Here is a 12,356-nt window from a genome sequence, read left to right as displayed (position 1 = left end):
GCGTTATCCACTTTGCAACAGTGGCTGCACTCCAAAAGTACTTCATTGGCTATTAAGCACTTTGAGATGTCCGGTGGTTGAAAAAGGCGCTTTATAAATGTAAGTCTTTCTTTAATGTGGAAAATATGCTCCTTAAATTTTGGAATAATTTTATTATTATACTTGTTTTTTATGTTTGTCGTGCAAAAGTTCTTAAAAGAGTGTTTGAAGACCAGGCCCTCAAAACTGCCACCAAGCTCATGGTCTACAGGGCTGTAGTAATTCCTGCCCTCCTGTATGGCTCAGAGACATAGACCATGTACATTAGACACCTCAAGTTGCTGGAGAAATACCACCAACGATGTCTCCGCAAGATCCTACAAATCTGCTGGGAGGACAGATGCACCAACATTAGCGTCCTCGACCAGGCCAACATCCCCAGCATTGAAGCACTGAACACGCTTGATTAGCTCCGCAGGGCAGCCCACATTGTCTGCATGCCAGACATGAGACTCCCAAAGCAAGTGCTCTACTCGGAACTCCTTCACGGCAAATGAGCCAAAGGTGGGCAGAGGAAACGTTACAAGGACATCCTCAAAGCCTCCCTGATAAATTGCAACATCCCCACTGACACCTGGGAATCCCTGGCCAAAGACCGCCCTAAGTGGAGGAAGTGCATCCGGGAGGACACCGAGCATCTCGAGTCTCATCGCCGAGAGCATGCAGAAATCAAGCGCAGGCAGCGCAAAGAGCGTGCGGCAAACCTGTCCTACCCATCCTTTCCCTCAACGACTATCTGTCCCACCTGCGACAGGGATTGTGGTTCTCGTATTGGACAGTTCGGCCACCGAAGGACTCATTTTAAGAGTGGAAGAAAGTCTTCCTCGATTCCAAGGGACTGCCTATGATGATGATGATGATCTCCTCTAGACCTCATATAACTTTCACTGCACTCTCCTGTAACTGAGTAAATACTAGAAAGTCAAGATCGAGAAAACCACTTGGCCCACAAAAGCTCATCCCTTTGGTTCCCTCACATTCCTACCACAACATTCAGTGTTCATTGAACATTCCTAAAAATATGTTATTTCTGTCTGTTATATTATCTTATACATTCATCATTCACTTGTAAGAGCGAAAAACTTTAATCAGGGGTAAAGTAGTTTGGTGTAATTAATATATAAAGCAAGAAAGACTGAGAGTAAGATTTAAAATGCGTTCATGGTAGAATAGCTGAATTAGGCAAAACATAGAAGGTCAGAGAAATTCTCTTTAGGATATAAGAACACCCACAGCATTTATGTAGACAGCTCACAGTAATAATGAGAGAAGACCGCAATGTTCCAGTCATGTGAGATAATAGACACAAGGCCTCTTTGAAATGGGTAACAGACAGGTGGTCTGCCAAGGATACAGCCTGAAAGCTAGTATAGGAACACGTTGACAGGAAAGTAACACATAACCTATAGGGGAGGGGGGCTTTTTCCGTAACAACAGTGATGTACCAATTCAAAATCACTGTAACCAATAGAATCATTAGAAATTACTGTAACCAATAACCTGTATTAACCAATGTATTAGTAGCAGGTGGGCGGGGACTGGTGGCAAATAACCAATGGAACACTTCCCCGCGTAGTTCCACCATTTTGACTGTATTTGAACTGTATAAGAATGTAGCTGTGTAGCTTGTCCCATGAGATCGGTGTGGAGAACACTCAGTAACGGTACTGATGCGGCCGGATCTCCCTTGATTAATCAGGTTTTAATAAACAACTCTTTTCTCTCTAAAAGATCTTTCGTGTGAGTGTTATATTTTTAATACTCCACAACACACTGAATAAAGCTCTTCCTCTTCTTTTAAATTTACTTTTCATATGTCTGATTAAAGAGATACAGCTTTTTAAAAACTCTTGGTCCTACTTTTCTGTTTCTATTTTGAAGTAATATTCTAGGTTGGCCTTATCGGTATAATTTCATACATATATAGCAAGAGATGTGAGATCAACATCAGTAGGTAGTTTCACATTGCTTGTTACTAGTACTAGTTGCAGTATAAATCCAGTCCAATGCAAAGCCAAGTTTTAAACCTGTATGTAATATAGAGCTCCGCCTAGTAGACTACTGTTCCACCTAGAGGACTACTGTGGTAATGTAACTACTGATGTAAAGACAATAAAAGTCACACGATGTACTGGAGCCATCTTGTAGAAAATATGTGTATTAGTGATGTGGTAAAGATTATATCACGCTGTCCAGTTTGTTGCACCTCATGGTATGTTTTAAATATATTGGCGTAGAAATTCCACTTTCTCCTTCCCGTGGGCGTTCAACTAAATTTTAGAGATAAAATACGCACTTACCTGAAGCTGCTGTGCCAGCTCGACTTTCTGATCCACAGGCCTCCTCTTGCTGTGCGTTGAAGCGGGTGCACGTTGGGACGTGCGCAGGCCTGGAGCTGGAGTCACATGGCTCAGGGCAGCCAATCAGGTATAGTATATTCTCATTCATAGTAATAAGAGTTTCGTAAGTCCGAAACTCCTATTACTATGAATGAGAAACCTCCCCAAACACCCAAAACACAAATAAAAAATAGAAAATATACACTACATATTTAAGATTCATTTAAATTAAAGTTTAATTATGTCTTATAAAGATATATTTTCCCAATTTTTTTGAAAAGTTTTTTTAATTATGCCTTAAAATAAACTTACCATTGTGGGGAGAGTTGTTAACAATAAAATATGTTTGCATAACTTTATTTTTATATGTTTTTGTGTATTTTAAAACACTTGCGCCTGTAAAAGTAGGCTATGCACCTGCTTTTTCAGGCGCAAGATTTTTTAGGACATTTGCTGGGCAAGATATGCATAAATATCGCAAACTTGCACGTACAAATGTCCTCGCTCCCGATCTGGCTACGCTTGACAGATCAGAAAAGCAGGTTTTCAGCGCATGCGCATTGCGCACTGAAAGCCGGCTTTTCCGATGCCTTCCCGGGTCCGTTGAAACTTCGTATGGGCCCGGGGAGGTTGGAATTTCTACCTCAGTATTGCACCATTTTAATGCAAGAAGACAAGTTACTGCCCGCTCTCATAACATTAGAATTAGTTGCTCTGCAGCTAACGATTGCACATGCTGCAAAAGTGAATAGGCAGAGCTCTGTCCTGGCCTGGCTGGGTAGAGACCTGTGTACAGCATAGTCGAGGAGCATAGCCAGGTCCTGTATTGTGCTAAACAGATGCCACATTCAACCCAACAGGTCCCTTCCTGTGTCATTTACATTTATTTGTTCACATGGATAATTAAATAAACCTTCCGTTGAAGTTCTGAGATTATTCCTCTCAGTGATCATCTTGCATTGTCAAAGGCAGTCCAATTCATGGAGCAGTAAAGTTAATTGTTGCGGATAAAATGTTCACAAGGGTTCTCCCGATCTTACACTGTAAATGCGTCGGAAACGTCAAATTCGTCGGTGATTTTCTCGATGCTCAAATCATGTCAGATATTCGGTTCTGGTGTCCTGCAGGTGATCACTAGATTCCCTTAATAGATTACACTGTGCAACATTAGAGCTTCCAGGAAGTCAAACTGTAGACGAATGAATTATGGCTGCCCTATAGTCAGATGCCAGAACGTGGACTGCAATCCTTCTCCCAGACGTGCCCTTCTCCTACCGTCTCTATAGAGGAATTGTAACTACTCAGCATTTTAGAGATGATGTATTGCTGGCATTAACCTCCCTTGGACAAGGCCAGTGTAACATCAAACCTGTCCTAGCAAAAGGGCTCCTTTGGACAGGAGCAAGTTTTTGAATTCTGTTCCTATTAGATAATGAATTCTGTTGTTACTGGATGATGTTGCTATGTAATTGACAATGATACCACTTGGCTTTTGGTGGAGGGGAGGAGTGTTCTTCGGAGATAGCTTCATTTACTGCAGTCCAACTCCGAATGCTGCTGACACTTCTCAGGCTTGAAGACACATCGCAGTTCTCAATCTACTTTAGAAAAGGTACACGTTTTATTTGGTGCATTCTCATATTACTAATTTATGTTGCTTATTTACTCAACTGTGCACAAGTTTATTTTATTTTCCTTCATACATATATAATTGGATTTTTAGTTCATATTTTCCTCAAGTTTTACTGAAATATTTGCACTTAATTTGAATTAAATATTATTGTGCATTACTGTTAACTATTAGAAACAAAGTATGTTTGTGAGAAATAAATTGTATCTCCATTGTTTATGAGGGAAGAGAGGGAAGGCTTCTTTTCCCACGAGCGGGCCCACTGATATAGAGGGTCGACGCTCGCCTCAGCCCACCTAGCAATTCTAGAAGTTAGCAGACAGAGACGGATGGCAAAGTATAACGATCTTTATTACGAACGTCCGGGAACATCCCTCATCACAGCCGCCTGTGAGTGGAGATGCTCCCCGAACAGCACAATCATACAACTTTTATACATTTCAAAACCCCTCTGTTCCCAGACAAGACCTCCCTCGATTTCTAATTGAACTACCTTATCAGTGCTACTTCTCTAATTGGACTACATTATTAGTGCTACTTTGGATTGACAAGCCAAGACCCTCGTGACCACTTTAGGCCGTGACTAGAATGACTTCATTAGGTCAGAATTTGTTGATTCTCCTTGGTGCCCATGAGTCTGCCTCGAGCCTCGAGCCTCTTCGCAAGGTCTTATCAATGTCTGTTTAGGTTCTCACATCGTATCCTGTCGGAATAATATTGAATTGATGACTTCTGTAGCCTTGGTACAAGGCTGAAGAGAGGCCATTTACCTCCTTCTGGGCCAGTGCAGGAACCAGCACTTTAACCTTTGTCCCGCTGGTATCCCTAATGCCAAATTTTCCTCTTACACCATAAAGATTTACCAGCTATTAAAGAAATGCATGGCAGTGTGTATATCCACAGCACTGATTGCCAAAGAATCTAGTAAAAGCTGATAAGTGACCAACCTAAAAATATGAAAGCATTCCAAAGTAATGATGAAGAAATATGCTAACACAAAGGACATGATCAGTGTAACTCTTTTAGTTGGGTTGTAAACAAATAGTATAATGGACTATGTAAATCAAATTAGTGATTCATTACCAAACCCACTTTTAAAGAGATACCACCAGTGTGTATGTCCTGGATTGAATGACTTTCCATTCTGCATTACTATGCCTTAATACAGTGAAGTGCTGAGGAAAATGTTTGTTCACTCTGTTTCTGATTAAAGTTAGAATAACAACATAACAGAACTTAATTCTATAAGAACAAAAGCAAAATCCTGCAGCTGATGGAAATCTGAAATTAAAACAGAAATTGCTGGAAACACTCAGCAGGTCTGTAAACATCTATGGAGAGAGAAACAGACTTAATGTTTCAGGTCGATAACCTTTCATCAGAACTGGAAGGTGTTTGAGATTAACAGTTTTTAAGCAGGTACAGAGGCAGTGAAAAGGGAGAAGGAAATAACAAAGGGGAAGGTCTGTGATTGGGTGGTATTACATTAATTCCATGGGATTTAACATTTTGCATTTACAAAGAAAAAAAAACCTTGCATTTATATAGCATCTGCCATGACTTCAGGATGTTCCAAAGCACTTTACAGTCAATGAAGTACTTTTGAAATGTAGTCACTGTTGTAATGTAGGAAATGCTGCAGCCAATCTACGCACAACAAACTCCCACAAACAGCAATGTGATAATGACCAGATAATGTGATGTTAATTGAGGGATAAATATTAACAAGACACCAGGGATAACTCCCCTGTGCTTTTTTGAAATAGCATCACGGAATCTTTTACATCCACCTGAGAGTAGACGGGTCCTCGGTTTGACATCTCATCCAAAAGACTGATTTGGCTCAACCAGCCACCACCCCCACACAAACAAAAAAAAAATGCAGCTCTCTGCTTTCATTCAAATAATGCTCTAGTCTAGCACAACACACCATGGATTGGTCAAAGATGTAGATCCACCCATGTTTCCCATGTGTAAAGTCATGATTTAACTGTGCTGCTGATAATTTGCTTTGCCCAGGCCAGACCAGCAGCGTCACTTGCTTCCACCTTCTGGTGGTCAGCTCTAGAGGCTATTCATCAGGTCTCAAGTCCAGAATCATACATGTCAATTACAAGTACTATTAAATGACAGCATAATTTACTCATTATATTCATTGCATTTCAAAAGATATATCAGATTTACCATTGAGATTAGAGGTCCAATCAGATCAGTTGAAAGGCAGGTCTTGAGTATACCAAAACCAATCAAATTGGTTGGAGGACAGAACTGTGTGAACTAGTTAATAAGGCATTGTCTCGCACTGCTAATCTGAGACAAAAATAGCTTAATGAGCTGATGGCTTCTGGGAGTCAGTTACGAATGTGTTTGCTTAGCATTTGTCACCAAATAAATTAATTTAAAAAGCAGCTTTTAAAGACTTATTTTTCAAGGTTAATACCTCAGTTGAAATAGCAGAGGAATGTTATATGACCATATTAAACATTTACCCCTGTTTTCACTCAGAGTAATTTCAAGTCTTTTGTGTTTAAAACAGAAAATGTTTGAAATGCACAGAAGTTTTCTGTAACCTGGCAGACTCCTTTAGTGCTATCACAGTGTATGGACTTTAAAATAAAAGCACAGGGCTAGCAATAATGCTAAAACAAAGACTAGCAGTAATTAAAAAAAATACTGGGAGTGAGACTGAAAAATACAAACATCAGGACTTGGAATAAAAAACACACCAAAGTGCAAATGAGACAAAAGAAAAATACTGGATACAGATTCCATTTACCCTCTTATCCTTCATCTCCATTCCTATATCAAACTTCAAAAACTTCAAGCAATTGAAAGTCTTTTCCCAACAGAGAAAATAAATGTTCCACAGTCACTTCCCCCACCTGTGTTTCTCCCCTGTTGGACAGGGGGACAGCAGCCTTTTATTTGCTATTCCTTGTCTTATTCTTTCAATACTCCTCTCAACTGACCCACAAATGGTATTATTATTCTGCAATAATCTGATTTGTGACTTATGCAGTCATCTTTCCACAATGGAGACCACCTCTACCATAGATATATCTGCAGAAGGTGAGGAGGAATTTGAAATTCAACACCAGGAAGAACAGCCAGGAAGAGAATCTTCTCGTGAAAATGAAGGTATCGTATTATTTAACCAATACATATTATAGTGCATTTGATCAGCATCTTTATAGTAAATGTGCATTTATCTTTCTCTCGGAGCAGAGATGTGTGCATATATAAGGAAGTACAAATACCAAGTACAAAACTGTCAAGATTCTTAATGGTGTTTAATGTGTTAATATAAAAGAAAAAATAAAGTTGAAGCTGTAAACTACAGAAGATCATTTTGACTCAACAACTCCACATTAAAATGACCAATTGATGACCACCTTGCAGAGCCCTATGGCGATACTCAGCCTACAAGAAAGAATATGGTGGATTATATAAATACAGCATCAAGACCTATGAGTGCATCATTGCCATAAAATTATGTTTTTTTTTACAAAACATGTATATTTATACCATTGTAACTTTTGGCTTTGCACTTACATTTATAAAATGTATTTCTTTGCCAGATTTCATTGCAATACATTGTGAAGTATTGTGATGTCAATGGCCTTTTGCCATCAGCTATGGATGTAAATACAACATGGATGTTATCTCCATATATGCAGCATAAATCTACAGAGCAGTTACTCATTAATCTCACGTATTCCCGATATTTCTATTATTTGTAAGCCAAAAGATTGTTCAAGTGCCTTTATAGTACCTTCCTTATTCAGTGGATGATGCTGTTATCCTCCACTTGTTGAATAATAGCATCAGTTATCAATGCAAAGAATCACAACTAAGATACTTCACCTCCAAGATGTTTTAATGTAATTCTAAATAACCTATGGTTCACCCTCTTGGGCTATTTATAATAATGTTCCCTCTGGTTCTGCTCAAGCTCCAACCTTTCATTTTTCCACATTGCTGCGAGGAGGAAAGACTTTTTGACAACAAAGTGAAAAATAGCATATTTGAAATCTGTCTTTTAGCAAATGTTTTGTTGTATTTTTCTTCTATTTGTGCAAACAAACAGATCACAAGTACATGAAGCTTAACAACTATTGTCCACTATTTTCTTATTTTCTCAGCTGGTTGATTTAATAACAAACCTGTAAACTCTCCTGGCCAGAAGAAAAAATAACCGGTATATTTGAAGCTTTTAGAAGGATTATTGTTGGTGCTGTTGACACTTCTCACTCTTGAAATATATTTTGCTTTTCCTTGGTTCTACAAATAATCTGCAGCCGAAAGAACAAGTTACAACCTGGACCCAGGCTCCTAGCCAATGCTGCTCCGAAACTACTTGCATTTTCACTCATAATACCAGCATGTCCTGATTAAAATATATATTGAACAACAATAGCGACTTTCCTTTATATAGCATCTTTAACATAGAAATAGCCGTAGGTACTTCACTGAGACCAAATCATAGAAGGGTCTTGAGAGAGGAGAGGGAGGCAGAGAAGTGGAGGAGTTTAGGGAGGGAATTCAAAAAGATGGGGCTCAGATGGATCAAGATAATGTCACAAACTGTGGGATGAAGGAATTTGTGTGCACAAGAGTGGGAGAAAAGGAGAATTCAGGGGAAGGCTGTAGGGCTGGAGGAGGTTACAGAGATAGGGAGAAGTGAGGCCAGGAATTCTTAAAAGATTATTCAGAGGATTCTCTTTTCAGTGCCAGCCTGTTTCAAAAACAAGGTAAAATGTTAGTTACCTCCCTGACAGGGCTGGATTAAAGGTATGATGGGCCTGGGGCAAACTGCTCCAAATGGGCCTATAGTTATACAAAAGCAAAATACTGCAGATGCTGGAATTTGAAATAAAAACAAAATGCTGGAAATCTCAGCGGGTCAGGCAGCATCTGTGGAGAGAAAAACAGAGTAAACATTTCAGGTCGATGACCCTTCGTCAGAATTGGTGAATGTTCAAAAAGAACAGATTCTTAAGGAACACTGAAAGGGGGAGGGGAAGAAAGAACAAAAGGGAAGGTCTGTGATAGGGTGGAAGGTAGAAGAGATTATGAAGACAAAAGGGATGATGGGTCGAATTGAAATGGTAATGGCAGAAGTTAGAAAAAAGTTAGTCTAGATAGGGTGTGAATAGCAAAATAATGACCAGCTGTCATCGGAGACAAAGAGAAAACAATCATAAGATCGGGGTGAGGGAGCCAAAAATGGCCAGAGGTTATGGTCTGAAATTGTTGAACTCTATGTTGAGTCCAGAAGGCCGAAAAGTGCCTAAACAAAAGATGAGGTGCTGTGTTGAGCTTCATTGGAAAAGTGTAGGAGACCGAGGATGGAGATGTCGGAGCGGGAGTGGAGTGGGGAATTAAAGTGACAGGTGACCAGAAGCTCAGGATCACGCTTACGGTCTGAACGGAGATGCTCTGCAAAGCGGTCACCCAATCTGCGTTTGGTGTCCCCAATGTAGAGGAGACCACATCGTGAGCAGCAAATACAGCATGCTAAATTGAAAGAAGTACAAGTAAATCGCTGTTTCACCTGAAAGGAGTATTTGGGGCCCTGGACCCAGGAGGTAAAAGGGCAGGTGTTGCATCTCATGTGCTTGCACAGGAAGGGGAGGGGTGCGGGGATGACTTCGGAATGGACCAGGGTGTCGCGGAGGGAGCGGTCCTTTGGGAATGCTGAGAGGGGAGTGGAGGGGAAGATGTGATTGGTGGTGGGATCATGCTGGAGGTGGCAGAGGATGATCCATTGAACGTGGTGATTGGTGGGGTGAAAGATGAGGACAAGGGGAACACTGTCGTGGTTCTGAGAGGGAGGGGAAAGGGTGAGAGCAGAGATGCGGGAAATAGAACAAACACGGTCGAGGGCCATGTTAACCACGGTGATGGGGAATCCTCTGTTGAGAAAAAAGGAAGACATGTTGGATGCACTAGTGCAAAAGGTGGCGTCGTCAGAGCAGATGCGACGGAGACGAAGAAACTGGGAGAATGGAATGGAGTCCTTGCAGGATGCGAGGTGGGAGGAAGTTTAGTCCAGGTAGCTGTGGGAGTCAGTGGGCTTATAGTGGATACTGGTCAATAGCCTATCCCCAGAAATGGAGACAGAGAAGTCGAGGAATAGAAGGGAGGAGTCGGAGATGAACCATGTGAAGGTGAGGGAAGGGTGGATAAAGGGCAAAATGAATTAAATTTTCAAGTTCAGTGCGAGAGCAGGAAATAGCACCAATACAGTCATCAATGAACTGGAAAAAGAGGTGAGGGAGAGGACCCAAGTAGGATTAGAACAAAGAATGTTCCACATATCCCACAAAAGGGACAACATAGCTAGGACCCTATGTGGGTTCCCATAGCAACACCTTTAATTTGGAGAATGTGAGTAGAGTTAAAGGAGAAGTTGTTCAATGTGAGAAAAAGTTCAGCCAGGTGGAGGAAGGTGGTGGTGGATGGGGACTGGTCGAGGAAGAAGCAGGGCCTATAGTTCTGTTTGTTCATGTCCACTCCATTACGTTATTAATTCTGATTCAGAGTATGAAAACATAGGCCAGTATATTCAACAATGAAAGCATATATTCTGTATCAAGTAGGTATATATTCTCGTTCTGATAACATTGCAATACTAGATTACTGTATATATATGCAAATTTCTCTCAATAACATGTGAAATAAAACAAGCTAATACATATTCTGTTCTGTATATAGGTACATTAGTGTATCTAGGTACTTCTGTATATAGGTATAAACAAATGAATCTAGCCTGTATAAGCAAGTATCTATCCTGTAAGTACTTTACAAGATAACATTGCGAGACTTCCTATATGCGAATTTCTCAATGATGTCTCCCGTTTCAATAGTAGCCAGCACGTCATGTTCAATACACAGAAGTGAAAGGACACTCAGTCGGATTTGACCCATCTTTGCCCAAATTTGATTTTTTACTCTCTTGAGCACAGAAAACGATCGTTCTCCACTACAGTTCGTAATCATCAGGGACAGGTACATCAGAAGAGCACTTGAAACATTAGCAAATGTTACACATAGTCCATTGTCACTGATTCTATTCAGCCTATTTGGGAGGCTTTATATTTTTTTTCCTACATTTATTTGGTGGGCCTATGTTCTTTGGTGGGCCTGGGGCTGCAGCTCCATCCTCCCCATGGTTAATCTGTTCCTCACGAACTTGTTCGTATCAGACCAGGTCACATAATTAGTGAGAAAATGGAGGATAGATCTTAATCAAGGTGTGTTTTTAATGAGGAATGAAAATATACAGGAATAACAAAGTGGAGCAATATGTTTTCAACCTATACACAAATGGATGGATTGTTGATAGTACACTATTATTTCAATCCAAATCAGATTTTTTGTTAATTGTAGATTTATGTTTTTTTCCCACCAGAAATTCTCACGGACACCAAAAAGTCGTCAGACGCTGCTCGAAGGATTTGGAGCTACGTTCCAAAGGAACTCAACTGTTTGCAGGTTCTGAGATCACCATCTATGAATCTATTGATCACTTTGGAGCTGTGACCTGGCCAGGGGTGTGTCTTACTTAGCACATACTAAATTTAGAACCTACACTTGATGAGAATAAAAATGGGAGACATCGGATAAAGAAACAAATTGATAACACTTCCTATGGTTCACAGGAGTTTGTATAAATTTACTATCATTTATCAATTTGTAACAATTATAACGATGAATGTAGTGTTTTTGCACAGCATACTGGAGCTACAAAGTGGTGTGCATGCTATAGATGGGGCGGGGGGCGGTCACAAGTTAATATCTATGGTCACCAGGCTCAGCCCTGCGATTCTGCCACATACTGCATTATTAATCTACATGCTTCCAGGGGTGGTAGTGAACACTGGAGTGAGAATCCCCGAGTCACTGTAGTTCACCTTAGGGCAACTGGTTACAGAGCAGCCCAGGTAAGGGCCTGGAAGCAGCTTGTCACCCCTTATGGTGCATGACATAGTGAGAGCACAGGATGGGAAGAAAGTGTAAATGCATTCAACAAGGAGTTAAAATTAAAATTATTCTTATATTGCCACATAGCTAAGGATCATGCTGTTGAAGGGATTATATTCTCTCACTCCCACCCCTCTTCTGCACCCGCCACACTACATTGTTCAGACCAGGTTTCCCAAATTATGTTCTAAAATTGCTGATTAGTGATGAATTGAAGTACACTGGATTATTTACCCATAATTACTGTTAATATTATATCAAAGAAGCAGATGCTCCATTCAAGCTTCTTTTTAAAATTGAAAGTTATAATAATTATAAGTAACAATAGCATTGTTCTGTTTCGCCCAATCCTGTTAAGCTTT

At 40.3% G+C, this 12,356-nt stretch overlaps 1 long non-coding RNA gene across 1 annotated transcript; it reads left to right on the top strand.

Annotated features, from left to right (window-relative positions):
- Positions 1-3,921: 3,921 nt before the first annotated feature.
- LOC139245838 (uncharacterized) lies at positions 3,922-11,498 on the top strand. Its single transcript, XR_011590122.1, has 3 exons — positions 3,922-3,990; positions 7,028-7,146; positions 11,423-11,498. It is a non-coding gene; the product is annotated as an uncharacterized lncRNA (long non-coding RNA).
- The last annotated feature ends 858 nt before the right edge of the window (positions 11,499-12,356 follow it).

This window comes from Pristiophorus japonicus, unplaced genomic scaffold, assembly GCF_044704955.1.
Source record: "Pristiophorus japonicus isolate sPriJap1 unplaced genomic scaffold, sPriJap1.hap1 HAP1_SCAFFOLD_242, whole genome shotgun sequence".
NCBI classification, from domain to species: Eukaryota; Metazoa; Chordata; class Chondrichthyes; family Pristiophoridae; genus Pristiophorus; species Pristiophorus japonicus.
The sequence above is the reverse complement of the archived record's forward strand: the minus strand, read 5'-3'. Positions and strand labels throughout refer to the sequence as shown.